General features: G+C 40.4%; 1 protein-coding gene and 1 long non-coding RNA gene across 9 annotated transcripts in view; one reads left to right on the top strand and one right to left on the bottom strand.

Annotated features, from left to right (window-relative positions):
• Nucleotides 1-16646, top strand: part of LOC140633411 (uncharacterized) — a 62955-nt gene extending 46309 nt beyond the window's left edge. For 2 of the 7 annotated variants that reach the window (XR_012031025.1, XR_012031022.1), the window contains 3 exons: nt 7472-7578; nt 13976-14447; nt 15593-16644. This is a non-coding gene — a long non-coding RNA (uncharacterized lncRNA). Of the gene's footprint in view, nt 1-7471; nt 7579-7825; nt 7855-13975; nt 14448-15592 lie in introns of all 7 variants that reach the window. The other 5 variants (XR_012031023.1, XR_012031028.1, XR_012031024.1 and 2 more) reach the window with 5 other exon arrangements.
• The window catches only part of PRKCQ (protein kinase C theta), a 173532-nt gene that overhangs the window by 146049 nt on the left and 2182 nt on the right, over nt 1-25301 (bottom strand). The window contains exon 1 of one of the 2 annotated variants that reach the window (XM_072825894.1): nt 8274-8491. The exons of the other annotated variant lie outside the window; for it this stretch is intronic. The gene's annotated coding sequence lies outside the window, so the exon portion shown is untranslated. Of the gene's footprint in view, nt 1-8273; nt 8492-25301 lie in introns of those variants that run through there. 2 annotated transcript variants of the gene reach the window in all.

Raw genomic sequence — 25301 nt, 5'->3', positions numbered from 1 at the left:
TTTATTCATGAGAGACACAGAGAGAGAGAGAGGCAGAGACATAGGCAGAGGGATAAGCAGGCTCCGCACAGGGAGCCTGATGTGGGACTCGATTCCAGAACCCCGGGATCACGACCTGAGCCAAAGGCAGGTGCTCAACCACTGAGCCACCCAGGTACCTCCAGGAAAAATTCTTGAAGGAAATTAAACATGCTACATGTAAATTAAACATGCTACACGAATGATAAGAAAGCAAAACAGCCTTACTGCTGATATGGAGAAAGGTCTAGTGGTTGGACAGAAGATGAAACCAGAAACAACATTCCCTTAAGCCAAAGTCTCATTCAGAGCAAGGTCCCAACTCTATTAAATTCTGTGAAGGCTGAGAGAGGGGACAAAGCTGTAGAAGAAAAGTGTGAAGCTAGCAGAGGTTGGTTCATGACATTTAAGGAAGACACCATCTCCACAACATCAAAGTGCAAGGTGAAGCAGCAAGTTATCCAGCTCGAGCTAAGATAATTAATGAAGGTGGCTACACTACACAACAAGACTGTCAATGTCAATGAACCAGCCTTGTGTTGGAAGAAGATCCCTTCTAGGACTTACATAGCTAGAGAGGAGAAGTCAATGTCTGGCTTCAAAGCTTCAAAAGACAGGCTGACTCTCTTGTTAGGGGCTAATGCAGCTGGTGACTTTAAGGGGAAGCCCATTTACCATTTTAAAAAGTCTATGACTCTTACGAATCATGCTAGATTTACTCTCTCTGTGCTCTATAAATGGAACAACAAAGCCAGGATTACAGCACATCTGCTCACAGCATGGTCTACTGAACATTTTAAGGTCACTGCTGAGACCTAATGGTCAGAAAAAAAAAGATGCTTTGCAAAATATGACAGCTCATTGACAATGCACCTGGTCACCCAAGAGCTCTGATGGAAATGGACAAGAATAATGTTTTTATGTCTGCTAAGACAACACCCATTCTGCAGCCCAGGGATCAAGGAGTCATTTTGACTTTCAAGTTTATGGTTTAAGGAATACATTTCATAAGGCAATGGCTGCCATAGATAGTGATTCTTCTGGGAAAATCCATCTATAATGATGGATCTGGGCAAAGTAAATTGAAACACTTCTGAAAAGGATTCACCATTCTAGATGCCATTAAGAACATTCATGGTACATGGGAAGAGGTCAAAATACCAACATTCACAGGAGTTTGGGAGAAGTTGATTCCAGCCCTCATAGATCTTTAAGGGGCTCAAGACTTTAGTGGAGGAAGTCACTACAGATGAGGTGGAAATAACCAGAGAACCAAAATTAGAAGTGAAACCTGAAGATGGAATTGATCTACTACAATCTCGTGATAAAACTTGAATGTATGAGTAATTGCTTCTCATGGATGAGCAAAGCAAGTGGTTTCTTGAGATGGAATCCATTCCTAAAGATGCTGTGAAGCTTATCGAAATGATGACAAAGGATTTTGAATATTCTATGAACTTGACAAAGCAGCAGCAAAGTTTGAGAAGACTGACTCCAATTTTGAAAGAAGTTCTACTGGGGATAAAATGCTTTCAGACAGCACCACATGCTACGGAGAAATCGTTCATGAAGAGAAGGGCCAATCAGTGTGGCAAACTTCATCAGTGTCTTATTTTATGGAATTGCCACAGCCATCTCCAGCTTCAGCAACCACCACCCTGATCAGTCAGCAGCCATTAGCAGTAATGCAAGACCCTCTACAAGCAAAGGTTACAACTCAGTGACGGCTCAAATGATGGTTAGCATTTTAAAATAATATTTTAAAATTAATATTAAGTATGTATATTGTTTTTTAGACATAATACCATTGCACACTTAATAGACCATCTATAGTGTAAACATAACTTTTATATGCATTTGGAAACCAAAAACTTCATTTGACTTCCCTTATTGTGATGTTTGCTTTATTGTGACATTTACAGGTGGTCTGGAACCAAACCCATAATGGCTCTGAGATATGCCTATAGCACAAATAAAGCATTCCTTTATTTTCCACTCAGTTAAAGGGTTGGACTTCCTGAGATATGTAATATATTATTTCTAAAAGATTCGGAAGCCTAGTTTTTTAACAAAGAAGACACATTTACTTTCAACAAACTGGAAAGCTATATTACTTTAGGTGCCTAATAAAATATTCACATACTTTACCAATCTAATTTTTCCTAAGAAAAAATAAAAGAGATGTGACATTGTTTTCTACATACATTTACATGCTCACTGCTGTCTCAACCTAGATAGGCAAGATTCATTTAATTGAAAAATAATTTCAAAAAACTTGACTTTTCTCTCTGAGCATACTCAGGGTGGAGTAAATCATTCATACTGAAGCAAAAAGAAATTCTTAAAGCAAAAAGTTTATGTGTTAAATTAATATTTTGGGGGAGCTCTAAAAAGAGAGGTTTGGGGAAAATAGAGTTTTAAAAATCAAGAGAGAATGTAAACTAAATTCTTTCACAGTAATTTTACCAATGAGGAAAATCAATCTGATTGTCACAGAGTTGGTTTTTAGTTTAATTCCTGCCACTCAGCATCCATTCTGGAAAGTTCCTGGAAGTCTTTCTATTTCTACCATAATCAACATCACTCAAGGTTCTTCATCAGATTTGCCTTTTTAGTGACCCAGCTACCCTGGCAACATAAGTATCCATTTGCCATTCTAATGGAAAGACCACAGAACATACTGTTAACAGCAAGAAGTGAGACTATAATTAAGTCCATAGTGATTAACTCTAATTGACTTAGGCCAAAAGATGATCACAAATTAAGATAACTGAAAACTGGGTCTTTGGCTTGATTTTCTCAGCCTGTCCTAACTGTCTGAATTTATGAGATAACCATTGAAACATTCGTTATTACCTAAGCTATTAAAGATCTGAATCCTATGGTGTATTACAACTTTGTCTTCCTGAGTGATGGAGGTCTGCTATTATTATCTCTATGATATTGATTTATAGGTAGGGGTGAGGAGCAGGAGCAGAAAAAGTGTGAAACAGACAATCACTTTTATAATGCTGGGACCCTGGCAGAGGATCTCTAATTTACCAAATCTGGGGATTCCTCGACTCAGTTACACCTAATCATTTCTGTGCACTCACTACCGTGTGACGTAAGGAATTAGGGAAATGAGAAACACATATTTTTTTGCATCTGGTCCTTATGAAATTTATAAAGTAGAAAGGGAAAGAAGGAAACTAAATCAGTATGTTAAGTCAAAGCCCTGTGCTGGGCACAGTCCACCATTGTTCATGGTCTTGTTAAATCATCACAGCAAACTTTGAGGAACAGGCCACTGATCCCATCCTACAGAGGAGGCAACTGAAGTCCAAAAGGCTTAAAGTAGAATATTATTCAGTCCCCAAAAGGAACAAAATTCTAATACATGCTACAACATGGTTGAACCTTGAGGATATTATCGTAAGTGAAATAAGCCAGACACAAAAGGACAAATATTATGATTCCACTTATGTGAGGTATATAGAATAGTCAAATTCATAGAGACAGAAAGTAAAGTAGAGGTTACTCAAGGCTGGGGAGGGGCAGGGAATGGGAGCTAGTGTTTAGCGGGGACAGAGTTTCTGGTTGGGAAATTGAAAAATTCTGTAGATGGAAGGTGGCTGTGGACCGTACAACAATGTAAACGTACTTAATACCACTGAATCGCACACTTTAAAGGGGTTAAGATGGTAAATTTTGTGCTATGTATATTTACCCCAATTTTAAAAAGACTTAAACTGTCACAGCTTGTATGTAGAATAGTAAGGAATTGAGATCAGAGACGTTAGATATCAAAACAAGGCATGATTCTTTCGATGTTGTATAAGCCCTGGTATTTATCATTTTTGCTACCTGGTGTTTGTTTTCATGTGCCAATTAATAGTAAGCCACTTAAAACAAAGAGAGCCATAAAAATGTGGTGGCACAGGGAGCAGGAGAGCAGAGTAAAGCCAACCTTATGGACTCTCCATCCAGGCTTGGGGTGGAAGTGGCTCTTTGGATAAAGCAAGATGGGGCTGTTGAGAGGAAATGTGGTGTTTGGTGCAAGGAATATCAGTAAAGCATAGGGAAACCAGAACCTTAGTAATTCTGAGAAAATATTATACTTAATTTTTACCACATTCAGTTCAGCTACATCTTTAAAATCCCACTGATAGATCCATCCATTCATCTGATCATTTATTCACCAATCTTATTGTGTGCTAGCTATAGGCAAAGCTCAGTGACAAACCTATGCAACAAAATTCTAGTTAAGGTGATCAAATACCTCTGAAAAATTAAGAAAAAATACATAGATGAGACGAGTAATGGACAATAGGTTGTATGCAAAATAAGTGTACTGAGTCTTCCAGGTAGTAGGGATCCAAATGATTTAGGATGGTTCCTGATTCTATCAAGGAGAACGCAGAGTTTAGTTGGGCATCCTCCAGTGGGATCCATCAGAATTACCTTCAGGTAGGATTTAGATAGTTAAGAGGAAATAGACAGTATTCCAGAAAGGCAAAATGCTCACTATGAACCAACGTAAAAGACTAGAAGCAGGGAGTCTGAGAAAGAAATACAATTAGATAATTCAGATTTAGTTAATTTACTATTTTTTAACAATAACTGGAGTGACAGCAAGTAACCCAAAAATCCCTAGGTCAGACAAAATCTTGTTATAACCATTAATTTATTTATTGTGGCCAAAAAATATAACATAAAAGGTACCATCTTAACCACTTTTAAGTGTATACAGTTCAGGGGTGTTAAGTATATTCACATTGTTGTACAATAGGTCTCCAGAACTTTTCACCATGCAGAACTGAAACTCTGTACCCATTAATCAACAACTGCCCATTTTGGCAACGTTGCCCCCAGCCCCAGCCCATGGAACTACCATTCTATTTTCTGTTTCTACAGTTCTGACTTACATTTGATACCTCATGTAAGTGGAATCACTCAGCGTTTGTCTGTCTTGTAACTTGCTTATTTAGATCATATCCTCAAGGTTTATCCATGTTATAGAATGTGTCAGAATTTTCTTCCTTTTTAAGACTGAATAATACTCCACTGTATGTATATACCACATTTTGTCTATCCATTCATCCAGCAATGTTTTCTTGGATTGTTTCCACACATTGGCTATTGTGAATAATGCTGCTATGAAGAGGTGCGCAATGTCCCTTTGACTGTATGCCCACAAATGGGACTGTTGAATCATACTACGATTCTATTTTTAATTTTTTGAGTAACTGCCATATTGTTTTCCAACACAGGTGTACCATTTTACATTCTCAATAACAGTGCACACATTTTTCTGCATCCTCACTAAAACTTGCTATCTGGGGTTTCTGAGAGTAGCCATCCAGTAGGTGTGAGGTAATATCTCGCTGTGATATTTGCATTTTTCTAATGGTTAGTGATGTTGAACATCTTCTTACATGCTTCTCAGCCATTAGTATAATATCTTTGGAGAAATGTCTGTTCAAGTCCATTGCCTATTTTTTAGTTGGGCTTTTGCTTTTTATTACTGACTTGTATATGACTTTTAGTTAGTTTTTTTTTTTTTTAAGATTGTATTTATTTATTTGAGACAGAGCCTGAGCAGGGAGTGGGGGTGGGGAGAGGCAGAGGGAGAGAGAGAAGCAGACTCCTTGCGGAGCAGGGAGCTCGACATGGGGCTTGATCCCAGGACCCTGGTATCATGACTTGAGCAGAAGGCAGATGCTTAACTGACTGAGCTACCCAGGTGACCCCAGTTATTAGGGTTTTTTTCTTCTCTCTTTTTTTTAAAGACTTTATTTATTTATTTATTCATGAGAGAGAGAGGCAGAGACATAGGCAGAGGGAGAAGCAGGCTCCATGCAGGGACCCCGATGTGGGACTTGATCCCAGGACTCCAGGATCATGCCCTAGGCCAAAGGCAGGCACTAAACCGCTGAGCCATCCAGGCATCCTTGGTTATTAGTTTTTAAATCTTATTAAAAAACATTCCAGGCATACAAAAACATAAAAAAAAATAACTTAAGGAACACCTTACACCTATAATCCAACCAAAAAGGAAAACCTAACCAATGTGTTTCAAGTTTCCAATGTCTTCCCACTGACTGCATTCTCTTTCATTTTCATTCTTTTTATCAAAAGAATTACTGTACAGACTGTAGAGTTTATTATTTCCACCATATTTTGATACATGTAGTATATATCTACTCTATATGTAGCATGTTTTTCTGGCTTTAAAATTCTATTTATATGCTTCTGCAACTCCATTTATTGTGTTTGCCAGACTCATTCTTGTTGATACATACAGTCTCAATTTATTCACTTTCCTGACTTTATAGCAGTGGTTCTCAAACTTCTGGATCTTAGGATTCCTTCACTTTCTTGAAAATTATTGAGGATGATGAAGACCTTTGGTTTACATGGATTAAATCTCTTTGCTGTATCAGAAAATAACACTGAGAAAATGCAAAAACTGCTATTTTCTAACTAAAAGTAACAATAAAAATCCATTATACATGATATCCTAGCGTAAGCATGATTTATGATAAATAGTATTTTTAAGGCAAGCAAATGAGAAATGTGGTACTCTTTTATGTTTTTGCAAATCTTTTTAATATCTCAGTTCATGGAAGACAGCAGGCTTTTCATATCTACTTCTGCACCCAGTCTGTTTCTATTCTAACATGCAGCCTCTGGAAAATTCCCACTGGACAGAATGAAAAGGTGAAAATGCCTTAGTAGTTCTGTAAAGTCAGTTTTGAGATGAGAATTCCCTGAAAAAGTCTTGAGGATCTCCCGGGTCCCCAGGATCACACTTTGAGAAGTACTGCTCTCTAGTATACCGTGAAATACAGATATGACAATCTTATATCTGTTCTTCGGTTGATGTTTGATGGGTTTTGTTTCATTTTGTTTTTGCTGGTTTGTTTGTTTGCTGTAATAAACAAGTAGTGTTACAACCATTCTTGTAGGTGTTCCCTTTGGCACATGTCTGAGAATTTCTATAGAATGTGTGCAAAGTAGGAGAACTACTGGGTATAGACACATCTTCAATTATAGTAGCTGTTTGCAAATTGCTCTCTAAAATGTAAAATCTGTAAATGCATCACTAGCTTCCAAACACCTAAAACTTCAATCAAGATGACCTCTGGAAGGCAGGAAATGGGATTATAATTTTAAAAACCAAACTATAACTAATAGTATGGAATTGTACCTTGTGCGGAGAAAGATCTCTGGAACACGAAGGTGCCAATTAGCAATAGAAACAGAAAAAAAAAAGCTACAGAGAGAAACTCTGGCAGAGCCCATTCAAGTAATTTTGGGGAAGAAACACACATTTCTCCCTCCATCCTCTTAAATGTGCTAATCTACCATCTATCTGTTGAATTCGGCTGTGTGACCTTAGCCTAGTTACTTCACCTTTCTGGGCTTAATGTCCTCATCTGTAAAATAGTAACATTTTATGATTTTACAGATGAAAACACACACCTGCAAGATGATTATAGATTCCCTGGGATACATGACTGACCCACATAAAGCAACAAAGAACAGTCTGTGCTCACGTCCACACAGATTTCTGAGGCAAGTGTTTCTGATGAGAGGAAACTCCAGATTAGTGGCTTTAGGAGACAGACGGGGCTCAAAGCTGAGAAGCAAAGATGCATGGGAATGGGATGAGGGGAGGTAAGGTCGGGGGAAGGGAAACAATATGAACACAGTTCCCCTTTTTGATAGCAGGGTCAGCAATGTTTAGAGGGGAGTAGCTAGCTTTGGGGCTTGGGAAGTGCAATGGCTGTTGATATCTCTTCTTCTTCTTTTTTTTTTTTAGTGGTCTCCATGCCCAGCGTAAAGCCCAATGCAAGTTTATTTTTTATTTATTTTTTTAAGTGGGAAAGGTTTTGAACTCACGATCTCGAGGTTAAGACCTGAACTGAGACCCAGAGTCACACCCTTGACTGACTGAGCCACCCAGGCGTGCCCCCCTCCCGGCTGTTGACCTTTCCATGTGAATCCCCAATTTATTTTTTAAATTTTTTTTATTTATGAATTTTTTATTGGTGTTCAATTTGCCAATATATAGAATTACACCCAGTGCTCATTCCATCAAGTGCCCCCCTCAGTGCCCGTCACCCAGTCACCCCCACCTCCCCTTCCACCACCCCTAGTTTGTTTCCCAGAGTTAGGAGTCTCTCATATTCTGAATCCCCAATTTAGAAGGCATCTGGCAAGGCCCCACCTACTGGGTACAGCCGTAAGAAGAGGTACATGTCACTCACCTCCACTGCGGGAATTTTGTCCTCTCTTTCTGGGGTTGGTCACAGAAAATGAAAATAGAAGTTGTGTTTGGAAGATGATTATAGTATCAGACATTTCTTCCAATAGGTCTTCCCATCCAAATTAACTTTCATTGGGAATCAAACAGGATTTCCATGAAAAATAAAGGAGTCTCATGCCAGAACTACTCATTTGAATCTCCTCTTGGACACTGAGGATCTGTTCACACAACCTGTAGCTGACATTAAAGCCGAGGGGTTATCTGTTTGCATATCTTAGTAGTAGAATCTCTCATCTTTCTAAGTGATGCACATACAGGCTATTTTTAGGAGCTTCTATTTCAGACAACACAGATTCAGCTGAAGAAAGCAATCCTCGGAAACAGACTGCCACACGGAAAAATATTTACCAAACTGCAATTCTGTGCTATCATTTGGGTGAGGGGAAAAGACACCCGTTGTGGTGTATATGGATACCGTGAACAGACACTGAAGGTGAATTTAAGGGTGCTCAAAGTGAATTTGAATTACTTCAAGGGTAATGCGTCATACCGAGTTTATAACAGGGTTGTTATGTTTTAGAAGTGGATACCGCAGTGTGGATTAAGAAAATAGGGGAGGGTTTAAGAACGATCTCTTCATCTACAGAACATTCTAGTAAGAATGATTACCTTCTTGTTATTCCCTTTTTTTCTTACTTTGTGCAACATGCTTTAAAAGCAACAAATAGGAGAGACCTAGAACAGGCAAATCCGCAGAGACAGAAGGTGGAAGGGCGGTTTCTAGAAGTTTTGGGGAGCTGGTCATAGGGAGTTATTGCCTAGTGGGTCCTGAGTTTCTATTTGGGATGATGAGAAAGCTCTGGAAATTGATCACAGCAGTGATGAATCTAACTAACGCCACTGCGCCGTAAGCTTTAAAAAAAAAAAAAAAAAAAAGGTAAATTTGTGCTGTGTATTTTTACTATAAAACAGCAACAAATACATGGAAGCCCTGCATCTCCCCCCCACTGATACCCTGCCCTGTGCATCTCTCCCATTTGGCTTTTCTTGGCTTGTATTCCTTATAATAAACCAGAAATCATTAGCAAACACACACACACACACACACACACACACACACAGAGCAACAAATAAGATCTTATTTAGGATTATAAAGCATTTGATTTATTATCGAATTTGATAACAATCTTAACTTTATTTTTTATCTCATCCCTGGGCTGCTTCCCTTCCTGTTTCCTAAATAGGCTATCCTACGCTTGTTCTCCTTACGTTTGAATCTCCTCTTGGACACTGAGGATCTGTTCACACAACCTGTAGCTGACAGGTTGTGTCTTCTCTGCCCTGGGCATATGGGACAGTCCATTTTGGTGAGAAAATGGGAGCCACAAGGCGCAAATTTGCTCGAGCTTCCTTCCCTCTGGTTCAAGCTATCTCTACCTCCACCTCTTCTCCCCATAGTGTCCCATGTATGATCCTGCCCCCCCCCGCCCACCACCAGCCACATCTCTGCAATTACTCCCTCCCTGCACCCCTTGTCCTTCTTGTGATTTCAGCCTCTGTCCCCCTCCCATCTGCAAACACTCTCACACTTCCCATCGCCTGACAACTTCTGACATTGCTTCTTCTGCAGATGTGGCTCTGCCTCTTTCCTCTGCCAACAAGTTTTGCAGACCATTTTCATTTCCTCAACTTCCCTTGGCTTCCCCACCCTGTGCCATTTGGCTTCTGCCACCCATCACACTGCCAATCCTGCTGTCTCAAAGGTGGTGGCGATGCCAGCCTCCAGACCCACCGACTCGCTCTTGGTCTTCCTCCTCCATATCACACGTGGCACTGGCAGCTCCCTCCCTTCCCTCCCATCGTCCCCTCCATCCCTTTGGTCACTCCTGGTCTACTGTGTTGGTTTGGTTTGCTTTGCCTAAATACTATGGAAAAAACATCCAGGTTTGGACTTGACTTTTTTTGTCTTCCGATGGCTTCAATGATCTTCTACTTAGTGGTAACTTCAAGAGCTACATTTTTCTTGAAGTCCATCTGCACGTCCCTCAGTCCTATTGTTCTCGGCTACATATTGGCCTTCTCCAAGTGGTGTCACACACAGTCAGAATAAATAGGAACGCTACCTTTCCCCCAATGCCTCTGCCCCCAATGCCTCTGCCTCTCATCTCTCCTCTGTCTTGATCAAGGCAATTACCATATCTTGAGTCCCCAAGCTACACATATTGGACTCAACGGTGAGTATTCCTTCACTTTCAACCTTTCCACACAGCTATGCAATACGTCCTGTGAATTTTATCTGGTTATTTATTTTCTACTTGATCCCTACTCTTCAGTATTTTAGCTTGAAAACATTATTTTCACTAAATTATTATAATAGATTCCTACTTAATACCACCTCCCCACCTTTGCATATTCCATGGCAGCTATAAGAGATGCCTTTCAAAATCTCTTCCATGTTGAAACACATGGAACAGCTTCTCTGCTTAAAGCATGGAGTCCAGCCTCAAAAGTCCCATGATCTCTTCATTACAATCAAACATCAAAACTTTAAGGGAATTCAACTATGGCTAAAATTATAGGTCTAAAAAGCATTTTTGGTTTCTTAAAATGTGTTCTTCTAAATAGTTTTGAATTTGTTTTTAAAAAACCTTAAGCAAAACAAATCTTCCTTCACACAACTAAAAAGATGAAAACAGACATAGAATGCTAATTTTTTTTTTTAGAAAAGGCTTAGTAAACACATGGAGTAGATATATGCAGAAACCCACAACTGATTTAATTTGCAAAACCACAGCTTTAGCTCAACTAAGGTAAAGATGACTTAGATAAAATACAACCAGAAAACTGAGATAAAAGATACGGGGTAAAGAAGTTAGGCTGATGCTTCAGCAAATAAGCACCAAGAGTGTAGTATGAAGGTCTGGGAAATTGCTTTGGAAGCTGGTGGACTGACTCCATGGAGCCCCTGGGAGCATAACAGTCCTCCTGGCTAGAATGGTGTCATCTACAGAATCACTCCCTTTCATTTGTGAAGATATGGTCGGTCACCTTGATACAGAAAGAGAAGTTAAGATTTTTAGGTTAAGGCTATTTTTTCCCAGTTGGCATGGGAGATTACTGGTATTTGTGAAGGTTGCTTTAGAGTCAGAGTTAAATAGTGGGAGTCAAGAGGCCTTCAGTGTTATCAGACTTGGGGAAGATTCTAAGAGATGGTTTTTATCCTTAAGATTTAAGAAAAAGGGACTGTCTTTCTTCCAATGGATAGTCTTTCCTCCTTTATCGAATATTAGTTGCCCATAAAGTTCAGGGTCCACTTCTGGATTCTCTATTCTGTTCCATTGATCTATGTGTCTGTTTTTGTGCCAGTACCACACTGTCTTGATGACCACAGCTTTGTAGTACAACCTGAAATCTGGCATTGTGATGCCCCCAGATATGGTTTTCTTTTTTAAAATTCCCCTGGCTATTCGGGGTCTTTTCTGATTCCACACAAATCTTAAAATAATTTGTTCTAACTCTCTGAAGAAAGTCCATGGTATTTTGATAGGGATTGCATTAGACAAATACCCACCATTTGCTTCAACGTGGATGGAACTGGAGGGTATTATGCTGAGTGAAGTAAGTCAGTCGGAGAAGGACAAACATTATATGTTCTCATTCATTTGGGGAATATAAATAATAGTGAAAGGGAATATAAGGGAAGGGAGAAGAAATGTGTGGGAAATATCAGAAAGGGAGACAGAACGTAAAGACTGCTAACTCTGGGAAACGAACTAGGGGTGGTAGAAGGGGAGGAGGGCGGGGGGTGGGAGTGAATGGGTGACGGGCACTGGGGGTTATTCTGTATGTTAGTAAATTGAACACCAATAAAAAATAAATTAAAAAAAAGATTTAAGAAAAAGGGGCAAGAAATGGCCCTATTTAAGAACTAAGGAGAGCCATTCTCTTCCCAGGGAAATATGTAGGGTACCAGGTGCATTCTCAGGCATAAAAAAGCACGTCCCTTCAGATGTTGCCTATGTGGAAGTTACTAAGAAGACAGGAAGTGAAAGCTCTGGGGCTAGAGCTGCATGAGTGGGAATTAATTAGGCAAGCCGACTTTTAGTTTCCTTCTTCTCGTGTGCTTACCTGCTGAAATTGTAGCAATAGGCAGTACAAAGTTAAGATTTTGTTTTTTCTTTTAAGAAAAGGTGTAGCTCCTCATTACTAACAGGAATCCTGAGTCAAATTCCACATATATGGAATATCTATATAGATCTATATCTATTTCTATTTCTATATCTATCTATCTATCTATCTATCTATCGAGAGAAAAATATTTATTGACCACCTACTGCATCCCAGGCATGTATCAACAAAGGAACACAGTGATGGAAAAGGAGCCATGGTCCCAAGAAGAATGCAGGATGAGAATTAGACATTATTTGGGACCAGGAAAAAGCAGAATATGCATTTTCTACATCATCTCATTTTTATAAAACCATGGTTTTGTGACAGTGAATATCAGAAAAATATCAGATATTTTTCCTCTCTCTCATTGTCCATAAAAACAAAGCATTTAGCAATCTAAGAGCAGGCCACATTCCAGAAAGTTGAAAGTATCTTTACTTTCCTCACTGTAACTTAATTGCACTGTCATCATCTAAATTATCTCATTTATGGACTGTTTACCTTTTTTCATAGCCTTTCTCCTCCAAAAGAAAGTAGGCTTCATGCAGGCCAGGATCTTGGCCCCCTCTTCTCCCCTATACCCCTAATATCTAGATGAGTCACTGATCAATAACCAATTATGTGCTTGATTGATTCATATTTGTGGACTGAATAAACTCCAGCCTTCCGTCTCATGAAGACTCCCATCTTCTCTAAGTTACTGAGTAACATGGGAACGAAATCTCATCAGGACTGGAATTTCTAAGAGGATGTGTGTTCCTTATACTTCTAGTTGGCAGAATTTTAGATACTAAAGTGAAGTGAGAACATTCTGGCAGCATAATGGAAGGTATTTTGAGATCAGGGAGGTAGTAGTGCTCCAAAGCTGGTCACCCTTGGATTTGCTGGGAAGTCCACTCCAAGAAAAAAAAAAAATCCTCTGTTCTATTCACAGCTTCTTCCCTTCCTCTGTTGCCGAATCCATAAGTCCTCTAAAAGTACTGGCTGGAAGCCAGGGGTCCATGAAGGAGGGATCAGGTTAAAACAGAAGCGTACAGAAACGTAGGCACTTTGTATCTGCCTCTGAGATAATGTTGTATGCCCTAGGTAGTTATTATGAGTTTCCTATTTATATATATTTCAAGGCTATTATTTATATTCAATGAATTGCTCAACCTCTGAAAATTGGCCATTTGCTCAAATAGGAAGCAGCTATTGTGTTTCTGATTTTATTTTGCAAACCAACAAAAAATGACAAAGTACAGATTCCTTGGGATTTAAAAAATTAATCTTTGGAAAATATTGACAAAAGTAATGTTTTCTTAAATAAATATCTCTCTGAACTTTTCAGAATCTGTGCTTCTGGAACTTGTCAAATAATAATAATAAATCATAGACCTAAAAAGATCAAAAACTTAATGTGAACCTTATTAGTGATTCATAGATATGAGAACTTACTAAAAAGCAGATTATAAAGTCACATCAGGGATATACTAAAAAAAAAAATTAAATCTATCTCCTAGTATAACAATATATCATTCTTCTCATTTCCAGAACAATCCCATAAAGCTGAAGTTGAGACTTCAAAGTGATTACTAAAGAATGTTAATCTGGCTGCATTTCTCACTCATTTTTAATTAAACTAACGTTCCTCTCACAGCTTTTTGAAAGCTACAGCTGTCAGTATACATGTACGTACACGTGTGCATCTACATATGATAGAATTTGCCAATTTTAAATGTGCCGAAAACAATAACTGAGATATAAAGAGGGAAGGAATTCTCAAAACTCACTTCTCAGAATTAATAACAATGTCAAGTAACATTTTTTTAAAAAACGAGACAGTAGCTACAGTATATTGGCAAATTCAGGCTTGGCCGAGTAGAATGGTTAAGAATAGAGACTACGACACCAAACTGCCTGTGATCACATGCCAGCTCTGCCATTTAGGAGCTCTGTGACCTTGAACAAGCCTTTTACCTGTGTCCTCATCTGTGAAATGAGGACAACAGAGGACCTACCTCAGGTGAGTTAATGGGTATAAGTTGACCAGAGCAGCATCTGTTATACAGAAAAAATATTTTCACATGATGGTTACGTCCTTTATAGTTGTTCAGCCAGAAGAGGACTATGAGTTATTTCAAGGTGGATCTCCTTTGATCAGGCTTAGTGGTCACCCCACCTCTCCCCAGTCACACCACGTCCCCTGTACTTTGTCACCAGAGCCAAGCACATCACCATCAGGGTCACATTCATGTGATTCAGTCAGTTGAGCTTGGGGCTGGAGGTACTCCCGCAAGCGACACAAGTGACATCTCCCTTTTAGGTGTGATGGCCCCACACATTTTCCCAGAAGCAGGCTCTTCCCTTCTCTCTGCTCAGCTTCTCCTCTGCCCTCTCAGGGTGGTGGTCACTTGCTGAGAGCCACACACCACTTGGATCAGGGTGTCCTGGCTTCTCAAAACATTTCAGGTCCAGGGTGCCCTGGAGGGGTGCCTCTTGCACATCTCTGTAGAGGCCACGGGGCTGGTCTGAGGTAAGGCCCTCTGCTCACAGTTTCGTGCTTTCTTAAATAGGACACGCCTTGCTCTTCCCCATATCTAATCGAATTTTCTGTTCTACTGACTATGCTTGTTTCTTGTCTTTGGTTTATCCAACGCATTCTTCACCTGCACTTTGGTAATACTGCACCTGCAGCTTGGGCTGGGTCACACAGCTCACCATTCTCCTCATCACACCTACCTTCTTTCTCTTTGGGGTTCTCTGGACTCTCCCGCAGGCACTCTGCAGCTCTGGCATTGCGCTGGGATGCCGACATCAGTAAATGGTACCAAGCACTTGCAGAGGGGCCTACCTGCTAAGGTCAAGGGCTGGATGGCAGAGCAAGAGACAGATGTCTGCTCGCGTGCACCAGCAGTGGGCCTGGGGAGAGGGCAGGGCCATCAGTGCAGGACCCCAGGCACATGGGGGATGTGCCAGTGTTGGGGGGCAGGATTCTGGGGGTAAGCAGGGCCTCCCAGCACACGGTCCCACATGGAGTGCTGCTACCTGAGAAGCAGCTGAAGAACTGGGGTGCATAAGCCTTTGAGCAGAGAGGCTGGAGGAGTAGGTGGGGGACGGGGTGGGAAGGGCATGGCAAACCAAGCCAACAGTCTGAATTGCATCCTACAGGTGGTGTGGAGTAACCATGGACTTGTCAAGTGGAGAGTCGCCTTAAGATAGTGTGTTAGCTCTGCTGTCACGCAGAGTATGGTGTGCTTGGGAAGAGAGACATAGGGGCTCCAGCTGAGAAGACAAACATGAGATCACCTTCATGAAATGGTTTAGCAGATAGCCTAATGACTCGTGCTATACCATGCCTCCTCTTCTGCAATGCTGCATGGCCTCACTCCAGAGAGATGCAACCGTGACCTTGGTTGGCCTTGACTTGCTGACCAAGGAAATGAAGCAGAAGTGATGCTCTGGGAATTCTCAGTTTAGCCCCTAAGAGTTCTCAGCTTTGGCCTTTGTACACTCAGAACACTCACTCTTAGGCTCTAACCACCATGAAGAGAAGCTCAAGGGAGCTGCACAGAGAAAGAAAGGGAGTTGGGGTGGTCCCAGGCTTCTAGCCATACCTTCTAGGAGCCATAGACCCATCTCCTATCTGTCCACAATCTCATGAGAGATCCCAGGCGATTCCCCTAAGGAGTGGAGTCAGCCCAAAAAGTTCCTGATCCACAGAATCATGAACAAATAAAATGATGCTGTTTTAAGCCACTAAGTTTTAGTGGACGTTCATTACACGGCGATTGACATCCAAAGCAACACTCTGAGCCGAATGTCAAATAAATAATAAACTGCAACTCTGACAACCTCAGGGCAACAGCACTGGCCCACAATCAACATGTGTTAAGTTGTCCTTTACCCTTGATTATTTATTACCACATCTCATTTCAAGCCTATGTCACACTTAACTGATTAGTGGTCAAGCTTTTCAAACAGTGGTTCTCAGAAAATGTAATCCTCTGACTCTACCTTGCAAAAGCCTATGAAAATGTGGTGTGTGGATTAAAATTCCCTGGAGTTCAGTCTAAATTTTTCTATTGGTACTTTTTAGACAAATATCTGAAGAAATATATGTTTCATTCGTTGGATCTGTAGGGTGTTTGATGATTCTTTACAGTTTGCTTTTGTAGCTGTATTATGAAGTGTCTTGAGATAGTGCAGTACTTGAATACATAGTGTGATAAATAGTGGGATCCCTGTCTAGGTCTAGATAGTTAGACCCAAAGGACTTGGTTATTTTTCCATGAGAAAATATCTACAATATTTATACTTAAATAAACATATGTTCTCTCTGTTCTGAATACTTGCAGTCTTTTCTCTGAAGAGAAGGGGCTTGTTCTCCCTTTCATTTCTATTGAAATAATAAAATTCGAATACGATGTCATGTATACACATTTCTCTCTATCAGCTCTACCCATGAGAAACTGTTAATGGATGAGTTTTATTTCATCAATTTCTAAAATTATGTGCTAATTTATACTTAGCAATATAGGCAGGGTTTTTTTTTTTGTCAAATATATTGCATTTATTTCAATAGGTAACAAAAAGCCTTTTTTTTTTTTTTTACTGCTCATGTGGCTTACGCTCCTGAAGTACGTTTACTCTCAGATCTCAAGTGTACTATAAACATTAACAAATCTCAATGCCCACGAACCAGGAAAGAATCTCAGTAGTAAAATCCCCCCCTCCCTTTTTTTTTTATTGGAAGACAGGAAGGAAGTTTCAAGAATCCTGGGCTGTGCCTTCGGCAAATACTTATGCTGCCTTTGCTTCAGAATTTGGGATTATGCAAGTTCTTTCTCGCTGAATTATTTCATCAAAATTAAAAGGATTTTTACAAAACTTTCTAAGATTGGTCTAGTTATATGCGAGGGGTAGAGTGATTCAAGTTCCTCTTATGAAAGAGTTTATTTATGGTTACTATGAATATCACCCCATCTAAATAGCCTGAATATGTGTAAAAAAAAAGCCATGTTAATTTATTATTCTACTTGAATAATGCAGAAGAAATTTTTAAAAACTCCCATTCTTAGAGAAGATTCTATCTGGCTGCTATTCCTCATTATCTTATCTTCCAGAAACAAAATCCACTGAGGTTGTTCCTTTTGGAGAACCAGTACTGTCAGAAAACTTGGTTTTACAGTATCTGAGAAAATTTGGCATATTATCATTACTAAGACCAAAGGAAAGATGTTCTGGTGTTACAACATCAGAACTCCAGATGGAAGGCTTTGGAGTTCGGGTGACTATGGTCCTATATGTGGGTGAAGGATTACACATACCGCTCTTGGTGACATTTGTTCATCATCCAAGCTATTCATCAACACTTACAAATGGGCTAACCTGAGCCTGGGCACCTTGCCACTTATCCAGCACTGTACCCCTCTATCCGGCACTATACCACTCCAGGTACCTGGTGACATGTGATTGGAACATGCAGATATACCAAAGGAACACCCAGAAAACAGCTATAAAATATTAGGATCAGGAGGGATCCTAGAGACCCCTCATTCAACTCCTGCATCTTTTGGTCCATATGGTAAAACTGGATTGAGAAAATTGTGTTCTCATAGCCATGTCTACAACCTTCCTCTCTGCCTTCACAGTTGGATGGCCATGAAAGACTGGAGTGTCCATGGAAAAGCAGGACAAAGGCAGGGAGGTGAAGGTGATGATGCTCTAATTCAGATTCTTAAAACCCTGTGTGCCAACTATCTATGTCCCCACTTAGCAAGGAGCCTGGAGAATGATGGGCAGAGAAGACACCAGATAACTAGTGAGAGGAAGCAGGTTCGGGGGGGGCAGCAGATGCCAAACTAGGGACTGGCTACCAGAAGTCAGCACTGCAACTGCAACAATGTACTTGGCTCTATGAACCACTTTTCAGTTAGATCCCTCAGCCTCACATTGCAAATATGGGCAAAAATTGCAGAGCTTAGGGCTCTTAGACGCTAATGATCGGGCCCTAGGAAATGTGATATTCACTGAAACCTTCATGCTGACAGTTGGAGGAAAACAAAATATATTCCCTGACTCTGAGGGGCTTCCTGACCTTCCTCACTTGGGTCCAGAGGCAGCCTGAGCTCTGTGCCATGAGCTAAAGTAAAAGAAAGAAACCTAAGACCTGGCACATGCCCTTAAGGTGAGCTTACTAGAGGAGATAATAACATAATTAAAATATCATTACTGAGCTCTGGTGAGGAGCTGGAGAGAAACTGCAAGTCCTCAGAGACATAAGAAAATATTAGAGAGAGAGAGAGAGAGACATTACAAGCCACACAGCAAAGGCATAACCAAAAGGACACTGTTTTTGTAGTTCCCCAAAGGGACTCTGATTGTGAAGAGCTCTTCATGAACAGATGGAAGAATGCACTTAGAATTTACAGGGCTACCTTATTTTCTTATTTCCCAAAGGAAAGCAGGATACTTTGGATGGTGAAGCCATGATGGGGCTGGAATGCAGAGTAGCTGAGTCTTGGAGGTGAGAAGTGTCTCCCTTAGTCTGCCGGCAAAGGTGAGCATAACTATTTGGTTATCCTCAGCTGACCTCCTGCGGCCCCTCTCCAGGAGGGAAATGTCACTGTGGAACTTTGAAATCTGCCTCTGAAATCCCACAGGGGCTTTTTGTTGTTGTTGTTACAAACAAGAATCCTAAACTCCAGTTTTAGCTGTGGCTTACTTACTGTTAGGAACCTCTGCATAGGCCCGTTTAGTTTTATTATTGTTGGGATTTATTTTTTTATCTCCTTTAAAGGATTATGGCATTTTTTTCCTTTGGTTTCAATATCTTTTGGTTATTCTACCTGTGAGTCCCCCTAAGTAATTTATTATTCTTTAATTTTAAAACGTCTTTCTTTAAATGCTTTCAACGATTTTATCTTTGGCACGCGTTTGTCGTCCTAGTTCTTGAATTTAGTTTTTTTTTTTTTTTTTTTTTTTACTTTTTACCTTTCTTTCTATTACCTGCTTCAATGAATTTTTAAGATGATTATGATTTTTTTTTCTGAGGAGTCTTTAAAATCTTTTATTGTTTCATTAAAAATATTTTACCTCTTTTATCCTTTAATATTTTCTTTTTACTAAAATAATTTTTGAGTCTTGGTATATCTATATTTAAAGTTCACCTATTACTTCATCCTCTGCTTGCAGGATATTTCAGGATATTTCAATATTGCCTTTTATTCCCTGATCATTCTTAACTCAGTCTTTTTTCCTTTTATTGTTGGTGTTATAGTGGTCATTAAAGTGAGAAACTGTGAGGAGGATGGAGAAAAAATAAATCACACCATAAAGAGGGGAGATGGAGTTTTTATCTTGCAGCAAATTGCTTTTTGCATCTTTGAATGTTTCCCAACACTTCCAACTCTTATTTTTTAGAATTTATCCAGATAAATCCACAGACCCACAGGACTGTCCAAGATGATAATGATTCTACTTGGGCAGATATTTAAACCCTTAGACTGGGATTCCTTCCTCCTATCACTTAGCACATAGTCTCTTAGACAAAACAGGTTCTAAAATTTAGGCTCATTTATTTATTCCACTAATATTTATTGAGTACCTACTATATGTCAGATTTGTTGACAGAGACTAGGGATTCAACAGAGAATAAGTGGGAATGTGGCATCTGCCCTTATAGAGTTTATAATCTATTGGAGAAATCTAAAAGCCAACAAACAATGACAATACATTCTAAGTGCTGTGGTCATAACATTTGGTGTTTGGCTACTAATGCTACACGTTGTGGTAAGGACTTTATATGGATGATCTCATATATCTTTTAAGAACATGTGGAAGGAAACAAAATCCAAATTTACAGGATGAGGAGAAGATTTCTGTGGAAAAGATGTCTAAGGGACTGAACATGTATAGGAATTTGCCAAAAGATGGAGAGTTTTAGAATTTGGGCAAGAAGTTCCATGAGCCATGGGATGCATGGGACCACTAAGGAACCAAAAGGGGCTCAGACTGGGAGGAATGTGATGTGTGTGTTGCTGGAGAGATGAGGCTTGAGGACAGGGGGGTATAGACCAACTAAAACCCTCTAATTCATGTTACAAGGTCTGGGTTTCGTTTCAAGTATAGTGGGTAGCCACTGGAGAATTTAAAGCCAGGAGTGACACACTCAGATCTGGGTCCTAGAAGGGTTCTTCTGCCTGTAACAGGGACAACTATCTATAGTAACAGAGGCCAGGTAGGAGGTTCCAGAAGCCATACAGAGAGGAGAAGTGGTGGTGGCCTGTAAACGGAGTGGGGAAGAGGAGGTGGGAAAGGGTGGATGGAATAAAGAGATGCAGGAGGTGAAACTAATAGAATGTGGTTTGGGGTGAGCTATAGAGGTGAAGGGCAAGGAAAAACATCTAGATTTCTGCTTATGTGAGAAGAGGTGATGCCAATGCCAGATACAGAAAAGAGTGGTAGGGAAATATTTGCAGCAAGAGAAAGGGGAAGCTGATGTGTTCGGTTTGGGGCATCCGGTATTGAATGTGTCCATCAACTAGTGGCAGAAGAAGATCAGTAGAACTTTGGAGAGGTAACTTTTGGGTAGTGGTCAGTGAGGAGATGGCTCTTAAGATGAATGAGGAGTGAGGCTACCATGAGGAGAGAGAAATGAGGATCATCAGCCTTCCAGGAGACAGAAAAGAAAGGAGGAGATTGCAAAGGAGAAGAAAAGAAGGAAGAACAACGAGAAAGAGGACAGAAGGAAACTTTGCTCTAAGAACGCAGGAGTGCTCAATGCACAGTCTGCTGCAGAGAAGTCAAGCAAGAAAGGAGTGGAATTCAGCAAGGATTAGCAATAGGGAGCATGAGTGACAGCTTCCTAAAAGTTAGTAGAGGCAAAACCAGAGGTCTGTGGCCATGACTTTGTGGAGCGAGGACAGAGGAGCTGGCAGAGGGGACAATTTAAGGGGTCTGGTTGTGAGGAGGAGGGAAGAGAAAAGAAAGTAGCTAGAGGAAGGACAGTCTTTTTCTTCAGAGAGGGAAGGGGTTTAAGCATGTTTGATGCAGTGAGAATGGGGCCAGTGATGAGGGAGGGAAGGGTAGCACAGATGAGAGAATGAGGAAGAAATGGATCCCAAAGGATCAATGGAGGAAGAACATTTGCCAGGGGATGAGGCATCATTTTTTTCATTGTAAAGAGGAGGGGAGGGTGGGAGAATAGACTCAGTTGAAATATGTTACAGCCCTGTGATCACAAAGTCAGGCTGTTTTTCATCAAGAAGACTTCCATTTTTCTCAGTGAACCAGGAAACAAGGCAACGTGTTGAGAGTACGGGAATGGGGTGGCAGGAGAAGGTCAGAAGTGGCTGCTGTAGAAAGCAAGCAGAGGTGACCAGGGAAAGTTCGAGAGCCTGGCTGAAGGTGGAAATCATGGAATTATATAGCATCATGAATTTACATAGTTGCATAATTTTGTCCAGTAAAAACACCCATCAATCTCTGTATACACACTGGGGAAAGTAGACAGTTGGTCTCAGCCATAGCCCCAGGGGTCCTGGCTTTAGAAAGGAAAGTGGCTCATCTCACATGGCCCCTCCCCAGAGAAGCACCTGGGGAAGGAGAGCTTTAGGGGCAGAAAGAATAGCTGCTTTCATCTTTGTCAACTTCAGGTGGAATGATCCCTGGTCTATATAATCAATATTATTTCTACCTAACTGATCTAGTCCTTTAGGAAGCTGATGGGATAGCAGCACCTGGGTGGCTCAGAGGTTGAGCACCTGCCTTCTGCTCAGGGCATGACCCCGGGGTCCTGGAATCGAGTCTCACATCAGGCTCCCGGTAGGGAGCCTGTTTCTCCCTCTGCCTGTGTCTCTGCCTCTCTCTCTCTCTCTCTGTCTCTCATGAATAAATAAAATCTTTTTTTAAAAAAGAAGCTGATGGGATATAGCTCAAAGTTTATATTCTTCCTAACAATGTGGAATATGGTTATAACACTTGCCCCAAGAAAATATCTTCCCTAAACAGCCAACCGATAAACGTGGGGAATCCAACCCACATATATATGCCGCGGAGGCATAAAAAGAATATTAAATTGGAGCCAAGAGATCAGGGTTCACCGCCGGTAATTTGTTGTGTGACCCCTGATCAACCTTCTTAACCTCAACAAGAGTCAGGGTTTCCTCTGCAAACCATGAATGACCCACCTAGTGCACAGAGCTTTAGCAGTAAATGATCCCATGCAACCAGGCAGCCGGCACAGCGCATGCTCAACAAATGGCACTTTCTGTTTTTCCTTCTTCCCTCCAGCCCAGAGTTTATGTGATTCTGTGACTTACCAGGAATGGTACAGAAAACTAAATGCCATAAGCCTATAATTTTAAATGTTCATGTAAGAAGCAGATTGAGCATGCCCTAAATTCCATGACATATAGCTTCATGAAATAATTACTCTCGCTGCACAAAATGGGTTCTAGCATTTTCTGTTCCATTTCATTTTTAAAGAGAAATTCATCACAAATCAATAATTCCATAACCTAATAACGGATCATGTCTTGAAGTTAAAAACAACAACAATGGTGTAAGAGGCCTATTTTTTGTATCACTGAAATCAGTACACAGATGGACCACAGAATGGAAAAGGTTGAAGGCTATTGTTGTAAAAATGCAAAACACACAACTAAATGAACTTCTCCCAAAACGACAAGAAAGGCGTTCCAGCTTACACTCATAGAAGGCCTCACTTGTTCACCTGAGCTGTGGGGAGTCACCTTATCTTTTTTTTTTTTTTTTTGAGTCACCTTATCTGACTATATACTCATAGCACCTGGTTTGGTCTGATGGCACTCTAGTAACTAGGGACTTGGTCAGTCAGGGAGAATGGTTCAGGGGGCTGCAGATGAGCAAAGGACAGTTAAGGGTCTGCTCTTTGTACTTTTAACTAGAGTGGCAGTGGATGCCACAAACACACTTTGAGGGGAAGCCTCTGGGCTTACCCTGCTCTCTTGCATCTCCCCACCCCCCCGCACTGTGCTCAACCCAGACTGCACTCCTCTCCTTGCAAAGATGTCATGCTCACATGCGGTCAGGCCATCCTACAAATGCCATCTCCAACTTCTAGAACATCCTCGCCTGGCTCACTGCCACCTAGCTGAGCCATCACTGCTCCTGAGATATCTTCTCAGACACCCCAAATTTAGGTATTCCCATGTACATCCCCAGGACAGCACTTCCACATTCACTCTGCACTGATTTACTGGGGGCCCTCCTATGTGCCAGGCCCTGTGATGGAAACTAGGGATATGGCTACGGATGAAACACTAGCCTTCACATGGTTTACATTCTAGAGGGGAAAACGGGAAATAAATACGCAATATAGGTGATCACCATAATCCTATAAGCTGACATATAACAATGTAAATACATGATGAAATTATCACAGGTCATTTTAATTTCCTTTTGAGTTGTGTGCATCTCCCGTATGGATTGTACACTCCAGTGTGTGGTTCTGAGGCCTATAACAAAAGCCTGATGAATTAAAGTAGAGCTGTCAACCTTTTGGCTCTCTCCAGGCCCCAGGAATTTGTCTTGTTTTGATTGCATACAGGAGATAATTTAACTTTTAATCTGCAAAAGGCCTGTTCCACACATTTAGAGCTAGTGGCACTAATACCAAGCCTACTTTATTCTTGACAATGATTTATTTCTAAATCACGAGGTCCTTCACATTAGGTAGGGACAACCCTACTTAGAGCAACCTTTTATTTTTCAAGAGCCCTCCTGCTTATGGGTTCCCTGGTCCCTGAGCGTCAGTTTCTTCACCTATAAAATGAAAATGGTGATGACAATATCTAACTTATAAAAGCTTGGTGAAGATTAAATGAGACAGTAATGTTTGTCAAATACAAAATTCTGAGGTTCGTATCTGGCACATAAATATAAGTACGAATGCATCAAGGGCATCATGAGCAAAGGGAAGTTAAGTTAAAAATCATGCTTTAGTGATTTTTCTGGCTCTGACTACTATCACTAATCATCAATATTACTAGCTTAACTCAAAAATTAACATCCACCTGTGGAAGCATGTCCCGCCAGAGTGAGTACCTTACAAATCTTCTAATTTAATCCCAGAGCAGAAATCTATGATTCTAGGCTGGGGTAAACTATTCCTAATTTCCGAAGTCTCTGATTCTCACTGTCCCCAAGGATATTTTTAGATGAGAGAGCAATGTGAATTTGTGTATAAATACCTGATGTGTTAGGGTAATGAAGCTATTTCCCTAGAAAACACTTTCAATTCACCTTTCAATGTTTTTCTGACTTTCTCATGATTTCTTCCTGCCTCAATGTTTTTCTGCATTTCCCATGATTTCTTCCTTAACAAGCAGAATAGATGTGACAAGGCAAAATGAGATGCACTGCTGCTTGAAAATGAGACATTTAAATTTTTAATATAATGTACAGAAACAGAAAGAAGAAGTTAAATGCTAGGTATGTTACCGTAAGACTACTTTCTCTACTTTCAATTACAGATTTGATTTGGGGCAACAAAATTATATAAACATAGTGTCACATGCTACATCTGTGTTCTCTGGGATTTTTCATCCTACAACAATTTGTTTTAAACAATTTCGGAAAATCACTTCAAAAAAAGAAAAGGCTGAACCCTATAAAAAGAGAATCACTTGAGATAAAATATACCCTTATTAACAGTCACGTGTGATTACTCTATCAGCAATATTCTCAGGGGCAAACAACATAATAATCAGTCTGAAACATGAACTGCATTAAAAACAGGAAGTGCTAATTCTAATTCCTATTTTAAAGGAAAGCAAATGTCCTAGCATCATTAAATCTTGCATTATGAGGGGATTTGTGGGACTTTACTCCTGGA

Source organism: Canis lupus, chromosome 5, assembly GCF_048164855.1.
Source record: "Canis lupus baileyi chromosome 5, mCanLup2.hap1, whole genome shotgun sequence".
NCBI classification, from domain to species: domain Eukaryota; kingdom Metazoa; phylum Chordata; class Mammalia; order Carnivora; family Canidae; genus Canis; species Canis lupus.
Note: the sequence above shows the minus strand (reverse complement) of the source record. Positions and strands in the feature narration are given on the sequence as shown.